At 37.6% G+C, this 18,961-nt stretch overlaps 1 protein-coding gene across 4 annotated transcripts in view; it reads right to left on the bottom strand.

The window, feature by feature from the left end:
* The window catches only part of R3HCC1L (R3H domain and coiled-coil containing 1 like), a 92,991-nt gene extending 74,240 nt beyond the window's left edge, over positions 1–18,751 (bottom strand). For 2 of the 4 annotated variants that reach the window (XM_059398307.1, XM_059398311.1), the window contains exons 1-2: positions 18,666–18,751; positions 735–843 (exon numbers count right to left, since the gene is read on the bottom strand). The gene's annotated coding sequence lies outside the window, so the exon portion shown is untranslated. The other 2 variants (XM_059398308.1, XM_059398310.1) reach the window with 2 other exon arrangements.
* Positions 18,752–18,961: the final 210 nt, after the last annotated feature.

Below are 18,961 nucleotides of genomic sequence, written 5' to 3'. Positions count from 1 at the left end.
GACCCCGAGATCATGACCTGAGCCGAAGGCAGCGGCTTAACCCACTGAGCCCACCCAGGCGTCCCTAAATAAATAAAATCTTAAAAAAAAAAGAATCAGAAGCTGGAACAGACTGAAAAGATCATTAAGAGAATGTGGGTAAGAAGAGCCTCTTATAAAACAGTGATCATATCAACTTACTATGTCTTCCTGGGAAAAAAAACTTATTTAAAAAAAAAAACCTTTAGTGTAATAGTAAACAATTAAAATCAGTTTCACTATATTCCTCATTATTTTTCATTTCTAATTTCTTTGATAGCATTCTTCATTCTGCTTCATTATGCCATACTGAAGATATAACTGATTCATACAATAACAGAGGTTCTTTACTGCTGCCTGTATGAACCGGACGGAAGCTCTAGAGCTTGACAGGAAGGATGTCAATTCTCAGTTCTTATGGTGGAGACACACTAAAAAAGAGCAAAGCTAGTATTTCAGTTTTGAGAACTAATGCTAATATTTAACCAGCCCCCCGTTCTCTTTACAACAAACACCAAAATTAAGAGTGAAGAGAGGAAAATCTTTAAGAGACCCTTAGTCCTTCAGGAAGTTGCCACTCTCAAACCTGTTTTACGTGAGAGTTACAATTAAAATGACACTAAAGAAAAAAATATATATAAACAAGCAAACAAATATTTAGAGTAAATAAACAATACTTCTATAATATTTGCAGAAATCAGAGTTAATTGACTTACCAAATAAATGACATTTATTTTCTGAATAATAAAATTCTAGAACATGCAGATAGATTGTGTCTAAAGGCAAACAGCACAAAGCTTTCCTTCTGATAAACAGCAGTCTCACCTGGAAAATAATAATAATAAAAGTTATTTTTATAAAAATAACATAATTATCACTTCTCTGACACTAGTCTATGCAGTTAACTTTCATTATCTCATTTTGTGAATACTAAGAGCATAACACAGTCATTAATCTACCACAGAACTACCATAGAATGTGAAATGAAAATAAACACAAATGACAGAAATACTTCTTAGAAGCCCATCAACCAAAAAGAATAAAAAATGTCATATCTTCTCATTCTCAGTCCTCTGAGAACTAATCTGAGAGGGCAGAAGTGCCTATTAACTGCCATTAAAGAGAGATAAAGAGAGAGAGAGATAAAAAACAAAATAATACAAATGATGAAAAACACAAAAAGATGATCAAGCTCTAGTCATTATTACAGTTCTAACTTACAGGATGGCACATGGCAGCTACTCAGTAAGAATACACTGAATGGATGGTTGGATGGCTAAAAAATAAACTAGCAAAGAAAAAATAAAGCATATCAGTTAGCAGAGAAATGCAAAAATTTTTGTTGTCCATCAAACTGACAAAGATTAAAAAATAGAGCAATAAGGTCCTGTTTTGGTAAATGGAGACTGAATAAAGTTTACACATTGCTGGTGGAGGTATATATTTTATTAATGTATAAAGCATTTTAACAAATTTCAGATAATGAACTTCTACCAGAATACTTATTCCAGAACTATTTATAATTGTGAAAAATTATAAACAACTTTACTGTGCACCCATAAGGGCAAGGTTAAATAAATTATGGTACATCTAAACTATAGAAAAATAGACAGTCATTAGAAAGAATAATGTAGCTCTATAAATATTGATATAAAGACCTACAAACATATTGAGTTTTTTAAAAATGGAAAATATAACAAGGGTACAAAACCAATATAAAAATCTTGAAACATTCCTGAGACACAAAAGTAGATTTAAACAAATGGATTCAACACAATTCAACATCATAAAGATGTCAGTTCTCCCTCAAGCAAATTATGAATTTAACATAATCCCAATAAAAATCTCATTTGAGCAAACTCTCTTATGGAGATAGACAGCTGATTCCTAAAGCTTAACAGAAAAATAAAGATGTAAGACCAGCCAATGAAGCATTAGAAACGTTAAAAGTTATCCCTCGATAGATTATCAAGCCTCTATAATTAATAGAGTGATAGTGGTACAGAAATAGATAGTGCAAAAGAGTAGGAAGTCCAGAAATAAAGTCAATGGAAATTTAATGTATGCTAAAGGGGGCATCTCAAAACACTGGGGCAAATTAGACTTTTTAAAGAAAAAATAGCCAAGGGAACTAGTTAGCATTTGGAAAAAAATTATTAAATTTATATAATATTCATTTTAAAAACTCTAAATGGAGCAGGGATCTAAATGAAATAACTAAAATAATACAAATACTTGAAGAAAGTAAGTAAATTCTTCTCTACCTGGGGGAAAGGGAAAGGTATTCCAACTATAACCCAAAATTCAGCTGCAACAGAAGACTGAAAAATTAAACTAGATAAAATAAAAGCCTAAACATACACACACGCACTGTGTCAAAAGACAACTGACAAACTGGGAGAAAATATGTATAATGTATACAACTTAGAAAGAGCTAATATCCCTAAAATAAAGAACTCTTAAAAACTGAGGAAGAAAAAACCCTAATAGAGAAATTAATAAAAAGACACAAGACAATTCACATAAAAAAGGTATTTCAATGACCTTTACTCACATGAGAAGATGTTCAGCCTTACTACAAACAAAAACATTAAAACTATATGGAGATACTTCTTACCTATAAGGTCAGCAAAAATTAAGAAGTATTAACACACTCATGATAAGGTTGTGGAGAAATGAACACTCTCATACACCGCTGGTAAGAATTCAAATTTGTACAACCCCCAAAGAAGTGTATTTAGTAATATTTATGAAAATTATACAAGCTTCTAAACTTCTGACCCAACCGTCCCATCTTAGGAATCTACCCAAACATTTCTTTACAACATACAAAAATATGCATGACCAGGTTAGTCTCTGCAGCAGTTTGCAAATGCAAAATATTGGAAACAGCATAAAAGAATGGTTACCATCCTAACAATAGGGTAATACTATACAACTGTCAGAAGGAGAAAAAGACAGAGAGAGAATGTGAGTCTAAAGTTGATATGGAATGAATTCCAAAACATACTGTGTTAAATAAGGAAACCAAAGTATAAAAGAGTTATCTATAATATGCACCTTTTGTGTAAAAAAGAAGAGGAAATAACAAAATATACATGTATCATTCCTGGGGGAAAAACACATAGAAAGGATAATTCAGAGAATGATGAAGCTGGCTATCTATCAGAGGGTGGGTGCAAACAGGTGGTAAGGGAGAAAGAAGGGTGACACTGCTCTGAGTATGTATTTTTTGTACAATTCTGACTTCTGAAACCATGTTAATGTTTCACATACCCAAAAATAAGGAAGATCAATTAGGATGGGGAGAAAAACTTAGAATAAAAATAGAACTGAACTATATTTCAAATTACTAACATAACCATGTGAGGGAAGGAAGAATGCTGGAGAGAGAAAACTAATCCAAGTAACTTTTAAACATGGTTTTTAGATCAGCACTGTCCAAAGGAAACATAATGGGAGCCACATAGGCTTTAGTATGTTTAGTATTTTCCAGTAGCCACATTAAAATAAAATAGGTAGAATTAATTTTATTAATATATCTTATCTAAATATCTTAAAATATCTCAATATTTTAGGTATAATCAACATAAAGATAATACTAAAACACTAATGATATATCTGACATTCCTTATTTCATGGTAAGTTTTTGAAATCCAGTGTATATTTTACACTTACAACACAGTTCATGGGTATTAGCTACCCTATTTGACAGTGGCTATATATATATATAGAACTCTCCTTAGTAGGTATCTTCTTTTTTTTTTAAGATTTTATTTATTTATTTGACCGACAGAGATCATAAGTAGGCAGAGAGGCAGGCAGAGAGAGAGGAGGAAGCAGGCTCCCTGCTGAGCAGAGAGCCCAACACGGGGCTTGATCCCAGGACCCCGAGGTCATGACCTGAGCCGAAGGCAGAGGCTTAACCCACTGAGCCACCTAGGCACCCCAGTAAGTATCTTTTAAATAGTGGCATAAGTAAGCGAATCTTAATCTACTTTCTGATATTCTAGGATTGAGCCAGTAAGTAAAAATACAAATAACAAGGCTAGGTTTCTCACTGTTGGAAGAGGGTACAAAATGAAGGAAGGACAGAATAAACCCTGCAGAGTGGCTAGTATCAGAGGTAGCAGCATAAACTCCGTGCTTTCAGTAGACAGATGAAGACGTACTGAGTGTGTGTGCACGTACACACATACACCACACACATCTGTGTCCTAGATGCCTGCCAAGAGGGCCTGGAGCAATGTTACCCAGTACTAACAAGGGCATCAAGAATCCAGATCATGGCTTTTAAAACCATTCTCTACTAAAAGGTACCTTTCAGAGTTCCTTAAAGAAATAACTCATTCCAGGGCTCAAGATGGGAAAGTACAAGATGAGTCCAAACATTTTGTTGTGATTAAAAAGTAAGGCAGTACTCAAAGAATGAGAAGGGCAAGCCAAAAGGAGACAAATCAGTTTGAAGGCGCTCCCACTGGCCAAATCAGGGACAGCAACAAAACAAATAAATAAGAATAGAAAAAAAATGGCAGAACTAAACATCATTTAGGAACCTTCATGAAAATGACTCGGGCAGAAATCACTGATTGATACTAAAATTGGTGAATAAAAGTTTAAGAAGTAACAAGACATTCATAAAGTCTCAAACTATTTTTTCAAAGATACTTCAGAATTACAAATAAAATGTGGGGGTGCCTGGGTGGCTCAGTCAACTGTGTGTCTGACTCTCGCATCATGAGATCAAGCCCTCCTCCACCCCGCATCTGGTTCTGCACTGGCATGAAGCCTGCTTGAGATTCTCTTTCTCCTTCTGCTCCTCACTCTCCCACTCCTGCTCACATGTGCATAAAACTGAACATTCACTCTCTAAAAAAAAAAAAAAAAAAAGTGAATGTACTTAATCCCACTATACACATAAAAATAGATAAAATGGTCAATGTTGTTATGTATATTTTACCACCAAAAAAATTACAAAAGGAAGAATCTTTAACTACACTGGAAAACCCGGCAGGCACTACCTTTCAAAAAACTTAGGGAGAAAAAAAAAGAAGTGTGTTTTTTTTTTAACGTATGAAATAAGGATGGATTTTTAATGAAGTGATCTAAGATCACTTTACCAGTAATTCAACAACCTACACCTTCTGACAATGTTGCGCTGAGAAGCATAACATTACTTCTATGGTGCTCCTGCCAAAAATGCATAACCTAAATCCAATCATGAGAAAACATCAGATAAGCCCAAATTAGAGGCATTCTACAAAATAACTGGCCTGAATTCTTCAAAAATGTCAATGTCATAAAAAAAAAAAAAAAACAAAACAAAACAGCAGACTGAGGAAATGTTCCCGATTAAAGGGAACTAAAGAGATATGACTATTGGAATGCACACCATGATCCAGAATTTTCTTTTGCTATAAAAGCACATCATTGGGACAAGGGCTGAAATTTGAACAAGTCTGTAGATTAGATAATAATATTAAATCAATGATAATTTCCTGATTTTAACAACTGCAATGTGGTTACATAAAAGAATATCCTTATTTTTAGAAAATACACTTTGAAGTATAGGTATTCAGGGAAATAGGTCTGCAACTTACTCAAATAGTTCAAGAAATAGATATACAGAGTGTGTATATATAGAGGGAGAAAGGGGGAGGCAGAGAAATGAGAAGGGGAAGAGGAGAAAGGGAGGGAGGCAGAGAAAAGGGAAATGTACAGAACTGTTAATGTTTGAGATATCTGGGTAAATTTTTTGTATTCTTATAACTCTCCTACAGTCTGAAATTACATCAACATAAATTAAACAGAAAAAAAAAAGATGTTAGCACAGAACCTGGCACATAATCTGTAATCAAATAAATGGCAGCTATTAGATGTTGTTAATATTATCTCTAAATTCTGCACACAAAAAAAATCCTCTTAAGAGATATATACATTGAGGCACATGCATGGCTCAGTCGTTAAGCCTCTGCCTTCAGTTCAGGTCATGATCCCAGGGTCCTGGCATGAAACCCTGCATTGGACTCCCTGCTCAGTGGGAAGCCTGCTTCTCCCTCGCCAACTCCTCCTGCTTGTGTTCCCTCAACACAAGCAGCTGTGGCTCTCTCTGCCAAATAAATAAATGAAATCTTTAATTTAAAAAAAGAGAGAGAGACATTTATGGTGGGAAAAAAAGGAGAGGGGGAAGTAAAATAATACAAGTTTCGGGGCGCCTGGGTGGCTCAGTGGGTTAAGCCTCTGCCTTTGGCTCAGGTCATGATCTCAGGGTCCTGGATTGAGCCCCACATCAGGCTCTCTGCTTAGCAGAGAGAGCCTGCTTCCTCCTCTCTCCTCCTGCTTCCTCCTCTCTCTCTGCTTGCCTCTCTGCCTACTTGTGATCTCTCTCTGTCAAATAAATAAATAAAATATTTAAAAAAAAATACAAGATTCATTTAAACATACTTGCACAAATACATTAGTAAATGCACAGAACAGACTAAAAAACACACAGTGGTTAGCACGGGGTGGAGGAATCAAAGTGATTCTTATTTTCTTCCTCATACTTTATCAGTATTTGATAGGTTTCTTATAATGAAGATGAATCATTTTTATGTTTTTTCCAAAAATTATTTGTAGAAATTAAAGGGACAGCCCGCAATCAAGGGAGGCATGACATTTTTCCTTTTCTATAACAGTACCCTCTCTGCAGACCCATATTTAGTTATTATTTTTGAGCACCATATGATATTACTTGCCTTTCATGTATTAAAATTATAATGATCATGTAGTATCATTTCACATAAAAATGTTATAGTTAGTCGGGCGCCTGGGTGGCTCAGTGGGTTAAGCCGCTGCCTTCGGCTCAGGTCGTGATCTCAGGGTCCTGGGATCGAGTCCCGCATCAGGCTCCCTGCTGGGAGCCTGCTTCCTCCTCTCTCTCTCTCTGCTTGCCTCTCTGCCTACTTGTGATCTCTGTCAAATAAATAAATAAAATCTTTAAAAAAAAAAAAAAAAGAAAGAAAAAGTTAAAAAAAAAAAAATGTTATAGTTAGTCTTATCAAATCCTTCCAGCCCTGTGGGTTAAGAGAATGGAATGGACATACACATATAAATTTGCTTTACAAAATCCTACTAATAGAAAAGTTTGGTTTTTAACATACAAATCAACAAGGATGGAAAGAGGAGAAAAGAGTAACACAACGTTGGAAGTTGGAACATATAGAGGTATTTATATAGCAGGTCCCTGGGAAGCCAAATCCCAATCCAGAAGTGGAAAAAGCAGAGACCCAACCCAATTTACAGCCAGAAACTCACACAAGGGTCAGGAATTGCCAGCACCACCTCTGGAATTGGAAGTGAAATGGAGACTATCTGAGGAGTAGTTGAACCCTAGGTCCCTTTCTACCCCTTGAAAGAAAGCTTTAGGTTATCTCTGCAGAACTTAGAAGTAGAAGGGATGATCTATGGTTTATGGGCTGACTAAAAGTGCAGAGGTCTTTCAAACAGGGTGATGAAGCGAACACGTTAATAGCTAAGATCTACTGTTCCCTACTCCATCCCCATACACCAACTCCCCCAAAAATGCAAACTGTTGTAGATTACCAGGACCTCTGAGTACCTACAAATACCCAGCACTACATAAAAATAGACAAAGACCCCCCCCCCACCAAGCCACATCACTATTACAGAATAAAAGCAGAAACTCAACAAGTTTCCAAGGAGTAGGTCCAAACAAAAGAAGAGGGTTCCCATGTTTGCTGAGGACTTCTCAAGAGCAATAGAAGACAAGGAGAAAAAAACTATACCTTCAAAATTTGGAAGAAAAACATTTCCAATTTAGCTTTTTACACTCATCCAAACTATATTCATCAAATGTGAGGAAAGGGGAAAAAGAAAAGACACTTTGACATGAAAAGGCTCAAAAAATTACCTCCTATGTATACTTTCTTAGAAAATTACCACAGGACTAATAATTCAAAGTTCTAACAAATTCAAGAAAAGATGGATTCTTTGTAGCCATGGAAAACTGCCAGGAATATCGGTTTTAAATCCATTCAATTGGTAAGGACAACTCAACCCAGTAGGCACTTTTACAAGCCAAAACTGTCAGGGACAGAATCACATTCCCTACTGCCAACCAATGAACAACAGCACCACCCAAGTAACCATGCTTCTATAGATGATGTTAACCCCCACCTCCACCTCTTAAAATCCTCCAGTCCCTGAACTCCACTCTCCCCAACCAAAACCACTATGTAAGATAAACAACTCCACCCCCCCCCAAAAAAAAAACCACTATGTAAGATTAACAATTCTTCTTTGTTCAAGGAGACTGTGACTGGGGAGATATTCTAGAGAGTGGGGTGATGGTCTCATCACCCTCTAACGCCAAATGAAGAAATAAACCAAAGCAAAGAAAGGCATGTACGGAAAACAGGATATCTAACACAAGAGAGAAGTGAAGGAATGTGGGTGAATGGACATTCCAGGATTCCAGGATGCAAACTGCACCAAAAGTAGAAGGCAACAATTCAGACTGAAGCTATGTGACAGAGTCAAGAAGGTTGAAGGCTGTCATCCCCATGCTCTCTGCCATAGTACCATCTTTTTCATCCAACACAACTATTAGAGGATGTGCTCTAAGTAAGAGGGTAAATGAAGAATAAGGAAGATAAGGGTTACAATACTGGGAATCAGACTGAAAAGGAGAGAAAAGTCTAAAGATAACAAAGAGAAATCTTCCCAGGAGAAGAGCTGTGAAGTAGGCCCAGACGGTAGGACAATGAAGGTCTCCAAAGAGAAGCTGCCAAAAGATTTTTTTAAAAGGAAAGAAAATTAGAACTGACAGATTACTATGACTGACCTTGTGGAAAAATGCACTGAGAGGCCACTATTTCAGACCTATCAGCAAGTAAAATTTGCACAGGCATAATAATGTAAACACAACATCAACTATCTCATTTAACCAAATATTATAACTAAATTGGAAAGCTAGAGGAGGAACAGTAGTAGTGATGGTGGTTTAAGAACAGTATAGCTTTTTCTACCATAATAGAGACTCAATATAAAATGAAAAAAGACAGCACTGCACATATATTATTTTGAAACATGGAGATACATAAATGCCAGAAGAAATAGCTTAAGGAGCTGAAAGTGGTTACCTTTAGTGAGGAAACCAGAGAGCATGGGGATTCATTGTATTTCGTTACAAATCCCTTTTTTAGTATTTGACTTTTAAAACTTGTCTACTTTAAACTATATGTCTGTTGATAAAATACAAAAAACAACAAGTGATGAATTTCTTATCTTAAATGTATTGTTCATCACTCAAAAAATACGTAATAAAATATTTTCAATTGAAAGGAATAAGAAAAATCTTACAGGAAAAAAGTTTTTCCCTTTTTTTAGGTAGACCTTCATATTCGTAATACTGAAAGAACATAAACATACAAAATATAGAAGCTTTAAAAATAAAAAAAATTTAAAGCAAATAATCACCATTTGAGTGGATAGCCAGAATTCAGTAATTGTAATACTAGAAAGACTGTAGGTCTGATCTTACTTACAAATTCATTAATGATCAGGAGAGTGCAAATAACACATTTAATTAAATTTGCTCATTTATCTATTGGGGGAAGTACGATTAACAGCATAACAGCAGTAAAAGAGAGTAGTAATATAAAAGGACAGATATGGATTAAAACATTGCCCAAAACAACCAAACTGGAGAGTGGATGGAAAGCTAAGTAAAATTATGGGCTTAAAACTACAAAAAAGAAATACATAAAATTTATATAAATTTATATAAAATTATATATATAATTTTACTGCACATTATTGTCATATGAAGTAATTTAGGTCAATGCCAAGTTAAATGAGGAAATACATAAAAACACACACGCTGGGCACCTGGGTGGCTCAGTTGGCTGAGCGACTGCCTTTGGTTTGGGTCATGATCCCAGAGTACCGGGATTGAGTCCCACCATCAGGCTCCATAGGGAGTCTGCTTCTCCCTCTGATCTTCCCCTCTCTCATGCTCTCAATTACCGTCTCTCTCTCAAATAAATAAATAAAGTCTTAAAAACACACATGCACACATTACGTATTTGTATACATATACACACATACATGTACAGACATACACCTAAGTTTTTTCCTTAGAAGAGACTGATAATCCTTATTAAAAGCAAGGACTCATGAAGGATTACCCTCTAAAAACAAAGTACTATTGACACAGTCTGACAAGAACGGTTTTATAACTGTTTACATTTACATATAAACTCTGTCAAAGATTACCAATAATGACCAACTGTCCTAGAGAAAATTAACTCTTTTATCTACCCTATATTCTTCATCTAGCTATACCTGGATTATCCTCATTGTTCCTGTTCTTTGTGCCCAGGCACTGACCACTCAAAATAGTCTACATATCCCAACATCTCCAGCAGGAAGGTGTGGCTAAGTGACTAATTTTCACCAATGGAATATGGGCAGAAGTGGTACATGTAACTTTCAGTCAATATCCTTAAATGGAAGGAGATGTATTTTCTTATTCCTTCTTCCTGATGGTTGGAATGTGAATGAAACAGCTAGAGCTCCAGTAACTATCTTAGACCATAAAGAGACTTTGGAAGAGAACAGAATCCATGCACAAAACAGCACCATGACAAATCAACCATACCAGCCCTAGACTACTTTTGGACTTCCTGACATTAAAAGAAATATATTTCTAAGATGTTTAAGTCTCTTTTATTTAGCTGCAACCAAATCTAATCCCGATTGGTATAACCTCTATACTCAGACCCACTTCTTGTTTTCTTTCTTTATCTAAACAATCTTCACCTGCTCCTCTGCCAGCCCCTTTTCTGCCTCCCAAACCCTTACTATGAGTACTCACCAATATTCCACCCTTGGTCTTTTCCACTCTTCTCCTAGGCCATAAAACAAAACAAAAACCACACACACACACACACACACACACACACACATCTCTAAGGTTCATGTCTTTTATTTGGACTCTAGTTTTATCTCCAGCTGTCTATCATTTCACTTGGATGAGACATAACTGATTTTTAAAACAAACAAAATAAATACCATAGTGACGGTGGCAATAGCAGTGGTTGTTATGACACTAATAAACAGCTAATATTTACTGAACTCTTAATATTTGCCAGGTAGTGTTCTAAGTTTAAGAGCTAATCCTGACAACAATTCTATGAAGTAGGGAGTATTATCACCATACCCATTTTTAAAAAACGAGGAAAGAGACCCAGACAAATTAAACAACTTGCCCAAGACACATAACTAATGTATCAAAGAGATCATTCAAACCTGGGTTTTCCAGAACCTACCCTCTTAACCAGAGTGCACTGGTACTTTATTCTAAGAATGCTGTCACAGCTTCAGACTTTTTAAGTTGTCCTCGGCAACCACACTATAATCATTTAAACATCCACTGTGGTAATAAATTTTATGCCTCTGCATTTTCAGAAACTGTCAAATATCACTTAGAAATCAGTAAATAAGATGAGTGATCAAGCTAGAAAATACTCTTTTGAAGACAAAGGATATATATGATCATCAAGTAATGAGACTGGTTTTCTTGTATGACTCTACTGGTTCTGAAATTCGTTTCAAAAGACAAATTCCAAAAAAAAATTATTTGCTAAAATAAATGCATGGCCTCAAAAACAAGAGCATTCATTTTTAGGCTCTTTAGTTTTAAAGCACCAGATTTTAAGCACCACTCAAATTATCTAATACCTAAAACTTGTATTAGCCCTTGAACTCATTATCTTTCTCCCTACACCTATCTGAGCTCCTTTCCCAATGTCCCTATCAATGACACCACAATATACTTGCAAGGTCAGGCTCAAAACTTTGAGGTTTTCTTGTTTCTTCCAGCTCTTCCATCCCCATGCTTACTGTTCTTCCTCCACAAGAGTACCATGTTTTCTTTCCACATTACCCCACCACTGTCCTACTGAAATACTCTCCAGCCATTCTCGACTACGGGCTATCCCACAAAGCTGCCAGAACCTTTCTCACTGTTTTCATCAAATGACTTTCAACAGAAGTATCATCACCTACAGGACCAAATCTACGTTCTTCAGCCCAGCCTTCAAAGCCTTCCATTAATTCTTCCTCATTATCACACACTTATAAACCTAACAAATCACATCTCTGTACTACTCATCATCAGTAAAAATCATACCTTTCATTTGTGCATACTGTTAACAGTCCCTTTTTGTCTCACTCAACTCACATATTGCACTCATTTTTGCTTCTAACTTCTCCTCGTTCCTCTCTGTGTGGAATTGTCTTCTGCCCTCTCCAGTCAGTCTGTTACTCTATCACTTCCTTCAAGATCCTCCTCTTTCTTGAAGTCCAAATAACCCTCACAGAGACTGCTCTATAATGTATTCCTCAACACAGGGACCATCCAGTAGCAGAACTAGGAGAATCTCAAAGACTGACCAGACTAGGTCTTTGTCTATGTATGAGTGATTTTTCTAAGGAAAAGATTAATTTTCAACAAATTGTTGTGTCAAATACCTTAGAAGTTTGCTGGACGGCTGCCACAGTGAAAGCCCAGAGATATCCTACAACTTGCCCTGCTTTTCAGTTTGGCAATGGTAAAGCCAGAATTTAAGCCCATCTTCTCATTTCCCCACCCAAAATGAATATAAATTTAAAGACCACTGCCCAGAATATAATTCCTGCTAGTTTTAGAAACTGTGCTAGACACTATTCATAAAAATATTATTTTTTTTTTACTCAGGATACAAAATTTACACACAATAACAAGCGATTCCAATTTAAGTGTGTTTGTGTTACATTAATACACATACACAGAAAACAGAAAGGAAGGAAATAATCCAAGATGTTAACAGTTACTTCCAAATGGTGAAAATAAGATATATTTCCCAAATCCTCTGTAATGAGCACATATTGATTTTATAATAGTAATAAGAAATACTTACAGAATTAAAATTGTGTGGCATTATAAAGTCCAAGATAAATTCCATAACTGTGAACTCGAGAGTCAGAAGCAAAGAAAAGTTTCGGGCTACCCAAAGAAACAAACAAGAAGCACAGCACAAAAAAGAAACACTACGGCAAGAAGGGAAAGAAAAGCAATGTCACTAAATGTGACAACACTGGTGGCAGAAACCAAGAGCTACATGGCTTCTGGGGCTTGTCAACTCCAGTACTTAATAAATAACTGGTTCTCACACTAGAAGAGTCAAGAAGCCAAAAAAGTCATTGGAAATTCTGAACGTATCGAAAGATGGTCACACTGAGTTTGAATCTGTTATCTGGGAAGGCTGCAGAGAATTACCAATCACATAAACAAATCAAGGCTATTTATTTTCCTCTAGGTCTTTTCCTAAAATTAAAATGTGAATTGAAAGCACGAAAGTTCCAAAAAGATTCACAGAATAAAAAAGTTTAGAGCCATATATAGGCCAATAAATTCATCTTTTCCTAGCACTAGGTTTTAAATTCCAGTCCAAAATCCTTTATCCAAAAATCTTGGAGCCAGAGGCGCTTCAGAAATCCAAATTCATGTATGTGTTTTTGTTCCTCTCTTGGACTCTGTCTTTCAGTGAGTTTCTTCCCTGCAGCTACCCACCCCATTTCCAAATCATTCTTGTTACCTTTTCCCTCTGATCTTTGTAAACAAGCAGGATTGCTATTATTATCCCTATTTAACAGAAAACAGAAACTATAAACTGGACTACTGGTATAAATTTGAGAGTTTAGGGTTTGAATCCAAGTGCTTCTCTTCTTTCTTAAGAACTCTTCTGGTATTCCATGGCAAAGAACTTGAAAGACCCCAATTACAAGCCGATATTAAAATTATGCATATTCTTTTCTAAGAAGCAAATCTCCTACTAAGGAGTATCACCTACCCTTTGCCCCTATTTTTGCCTCTGTGCCAAGTTAAATGGTCAGGAGCTGTCACAAATAGATACCATCACATTTACACATTAATCTGTGTTATCTGGGAACCTCATGATACTAGACACCAGAACCTGCTGTTTCCAACAGTGCTTCTCTATTTTTATCCCTAGTCTGAAAACAGCCATGTTTGACATAAAAAGAAAAAAAAAAAATAGAAGAGGGAAAACAAATATTAATAAAACTGAAGAGTGAATTTGAAGAATGGAAAGCTATATAGAAGACTAGCATAAGACAGGAGAAAAATGCATGTCACAGACTGGGAGCAACTGGTCTGTTTTATTGTGAGAGGAGAAAACCCTCTTCAAATGCAGGCTTATAGCTTGCTGAGTAACACCCTATAACTTCTCTTCTATCTAAAGCTCTGACAACTGGAATTTCTCTGTAATTCAATAAACTCTTACGAGTTACACGGGCTTCATCCATCCTGCTGGGCTCATTAACGGGGAACTCTAAATGTTTTCTCCACTAGCTAAGAGCACATTTTCTGGTGGGTGGCACAGGAGGAGGGTTTTCTTTCAAGATATAAATAACCTAATTCCATTTCTTCTCACTTCTTCTATGAGTAGGAAGTCTGCAACAAATATTGTTCAACAACTAAAAGAAATGTCTAAAGTATAACTGATAGTGGTCGTCAAAGATCATCCTATAGGCCCCCAGTTTTATACAAAGTGTGGGAGCTACTCTTATATTTATACAGAGTTATAATTAAACATCTATACTTTTACTTCTGGCACTAATTCATGTAATTCTATTATGTCTAATGAGTGCTTGAGTGCCGAATCAACAACATACCAGTTTTATCATTCATTCTGGTGAGCTATTTTGTGAGTAGTTAGCTTATGGAGCTAATGAGGACAGGGTCACAGATTCAAACATGCTGGCCAATTAGCTTTGCTGTGTTTCAAGGTTCCATGGTCACAATCAACATCCTTAACCTTGGCTAACAACAACAACAACAAAAATACACTAATCATGTGAAGCATCAAGGGAATGAATATAGACGTATTACCAAAATCAATGACTATCAGAAAAATGTCATAAAAATTTCTAAAGAAATACTAGTAACATAATCTACCTTTTGCCAACCCTGGTTAGTATGTGCCTAGTCCAAATAATCTCTAATCTTTTCAGTCATGTGGGGCTGGTATTACTATTACTGTTTGAAAGATGATAAGAAAATGAACTCGGAATGACAGTAAACCAAAGTCATAAATTACTATTAAGTAGTAGACCCTAGATTCAAAACTTGATCTAACTCCAAAGCTTAGACTACTTCTACAATACCATATAGTGTCTCTAGATTGTGTCTTAGGGACAGAGGACAACCAACAAAATGTTTTTATTCAGAACTATTCAGCGCAGTCATTACTAACTGAGCATACTACATACTAAATATCGTATTACATTACTAACTAGCATACTACACTACAAACAGATGCTACAGCTGAGAATGAGTCTACCTTCCAAAACTTCTCTAAGTAAAAAAAGTCAATGAACAAAAGTGTTTAAAACAAAGGGGAAAATAACACATTACAGGACACAAAGTAAATTTTAAAGGAAGTGACTAGTGTCATAGCTTTATATAAAAGCCTACAGTGAAAAAATAGTTATCTTGCTGATTCATAACTAAAAGTAAGAATAAGAGGTGCCTGTGTGGCAGTTGGTTAAGCATCTTACTCTTGGTTTCAACTTAGATCGTGATTTCAGGGCTGTGAGATGGAACCCCATGTCAGGCTCTGAGCTAAGCATGGTGGAGACTGCTTAAGATTCTCTCTCACACAAATAAATAAATAAATCTTTTAAAAAATAAATATATATAAGAATGAAATTGGCAAGGCAGAGCCAGAGGATACCACATCAAATAGAGTAAAGAACACATTTCCTAAGTATCTGAGCCTGCGGATTTCTTATAGTCAACACCTATTTGTAGGAATTAAAAATAACATTTCAATTCTTAACCTTAAGATTTTGCTTTGAACAACAAATCAGTTTTCTCTATTAGATTTTTCTTCACTTTTCTTCTTGGTTTCTCTAAACTCTCACTTCCTTGCAAACGCACATATACCAACGTCACTAAGAGTTCTCACCTTCAAAAAATGAGGTCGCCAAGCCTTCTGGAACCTACCCACTAAGCTAACTTTTAGAGTTGAATAGTCTGACTTTCAAAAAAATAATAAAAATTAAAAATATTTAAAAGGCAGGGATGAGGGGAAGGACAAAAAATGCTCTACAAAACTCTGTCCTAGTTGATAGTCAATATAAATCATAAACATAGATAATTATTCTACTACAAGTTACAATATGCGGACAGAAAACCCCATTCTCACTACAGGTTACAAATAAAGCACCAGTTCAAAGCACATCCCCAAAACAACCTTTTCTCAACAGCATCTGGAAACCTCTCAAAATAAAAAAATGGCATAATATAATCTTTATATAAAGTGCAAATGATCAAAAAAAACCCACCCTGCAATCTGAGTACTTCTACTTACAGTATTTTTGGGATACGGATAGCTACCTCATTTTATTGGGGGGGGGGGGGAAGAATCTCAAGAAATACGTTATCTAAAATTATCATTTTTGATCATCATTACAGTCAACAATTACAACAGAAATAAGATATTGAACAATTGCTCCAGGCACTACTAAGGTCCTTATATTCACATCTCAATGAATCCTTATAGACACCTTGTGAGGTAAATGTTATTACATCTAGTTTAGAGACTAAAAAACAGGCTTAGAGGTCAGCTAATTTGCCAAAAGTCAAAGCAGAAGTCACAGCACCAGGATTTGAACTCAATTTGTTCAATTTTGTACATTCAACTAATGCACTGTACTGCCATCCTGGTTTTTGAACCGCATTCAAGTATTTTCCAGCTAATGATTTCAATGTAAATACAGGATTACCTAATTACTACACCTCCAAACCCAGAAAAAGTTGATGGTAAAATCCCCATTCTCTCTAAGGGAAAAATAAGACAAAAAGCCACCTGCTTAGAGTCTCAGATCTTAATTGCCAGAAGACTGGGATAGGGGCTATTTATATTCTGAATCCTAACCATGAGGAAACAAGAGTTCTAGCACATACACCTAGGATAGGTGAAGGTAACCCCAATATTTCAGCTAGTATGCCCACAAGGTTAGTGGCATTGTGTTAGCATTAGAGCTAGATTTAGGACCAGTAATATCTGAAAAGGAGGGGAAGAAAACACAAGCTGGAAACAGGCATTAGGTCAGCACCACAAATGAGGAACATTAAGTGCTTAGATATTTGTTACTTGTGTAATAAATGAAGGTTATGAGAGAGCAAAAGGGGTAGACAGTTGGGCGTGTTGAGGGAAGGGAAGTGTCCAAATTCTGGGGGACCTTAAAATCCAGATGAAGTTTAAAACTGACTCCACAGGGGCGCCTGGGTGGCTCAGTCCTTAAGCATCTGCCTTCAGCTCAGGTCATGATCCCAGAGTCCTGAGATGGAGCCCAGCACTGGCCTTCCTGACATCAGGTGTCCTGCTCCGCGGGGACCCTGCTTCTCCCTCTCCTACTTCGCCTTCTTGTGCTCCCTCTCTGGCTGTGTGTCTCTCTCTCTCTGTAATAAATAAACAAAATCTTAAGGGAAAAAAAAATGACTCCACAGGTGCTAGGGCCTTAATGTCACCTCTTCAACAGGAACATGGCTTAAGAATGTTTATATGGCTTGTATTCATTTCCAAACACACTCTCACCGATTAACTCATTTGATTTTCACAAAGAGTGTGATCATATTATAATCGAGTTCATAAAGATGTAAATGTGGTTTTAAAATACAACTGCCCTACACTGAAGAAAGGATTTCGAGGCTACATCTGATACATGCTTTCTCACATATTATCACTTCTGTCGGACCCCCGAAACAGCGGGAAACAGGCAGGCCAAAGACTACCATCCCCTTTTTTCAGATACAGAAACCAAGGCTGCGCTAAATGGGCTACAAAAGATGACAAGCCCAGCAAGTGGCAGACCTGAGACTCCTAGAGGGCATTAGACTCCCAAATCCTAACCTTCTTCCCTTTCTCAACTCTGACAGGCGTCTTTATTGATAAAGAAAACTTTTTAATAATCGGAATTGGGATTTTCCAAGGGCCGCCCAAGACAACCAGGAAGTACATCCTCCCGTTCAGACAGCTCACGCCCAACCTACAGCCCGTAGCCCGGGGCTCCCGGCCAGCCGAGTGGACTCACTGGAAAGGCTCGCAGCCCGGAAATCGCCGGCCGCCCCGGGCACTTCTCGGGACGGCCTCGGTGGCCTACAGCCCCATACTCCGGGGCAGGGGGGGTGAGGGGAGGGAGGAAAGGAGGGGAGAGGGGGGTTCGCCAAGGACCCGCTCAGTACCTGTTGAAACCCGGGGAAATGTCCTCTCTGCAGAGAGTACTTGGGAAGAGGGCTCAAAGCGGGCACGCACTCTTAGAACAGCAAAAAGGGCTCGGAGGAACCCCGCAACCCAGGGCCCGCAGGGGTCGAAGGGCGGCAGCTTCCCAGTAACCTCCGCCCCGGGCGGGGGCCCGCCCCTCGCATCACGTGAGGGGAAAAAAGTGCCGGTAAAAAAAAACAAAAAGGGAAAGGAAGTCTAGTCCAAAGTGTATGGGGAGAAGTGGAAGCGACCAGCCCCGACTGGGGGTGCGAAAGCAGGGAGGGACAAGGACGCGGGATTGCTCGTTACCGGGGGCGCCGTGGCTCTCTGCTTCCGCCGCCTCCTCGAAGCTCATGCTCTTCCGCTGGCGCCGCTGGGGCGCGCGCCAGGCCTCGACTCCGCCCCCGCCTCGCGCCGCGGCGCCTTCTGGGGACTGTAGTCCTTCCAGGCCGGTGCTACGTATGCAGCTTCCAGGTCACGTGCGGGGAGGGCTGGCAAAAAAAAAAACGGCGAGGAAGGGAAGGCGTTTGCGCTCCTGTCTGCCAACCCTCCCCGCTTCCTCTCGGCTATAAACGTGCTCTGGCCTCCTCACGTCCGGCTCAGTC

Source organism: Mustela nigripes, chromosome 4, assembly GCF_022355385.1.
Source record: "Mustela nigripes isolate SB6536 chromosome 4, MUSNIG.SB6536, whole genome shotgun sequence".
Taxonomy (NCBI): Eukaryota; Metazoa; Chordata; class Mammalia; order Carnivora; family Mustelidae; genus Mustela; species Mustela nigripes.
This window is presented reverse-complemented; position numbering and strand designations above follow the sequence as displayed.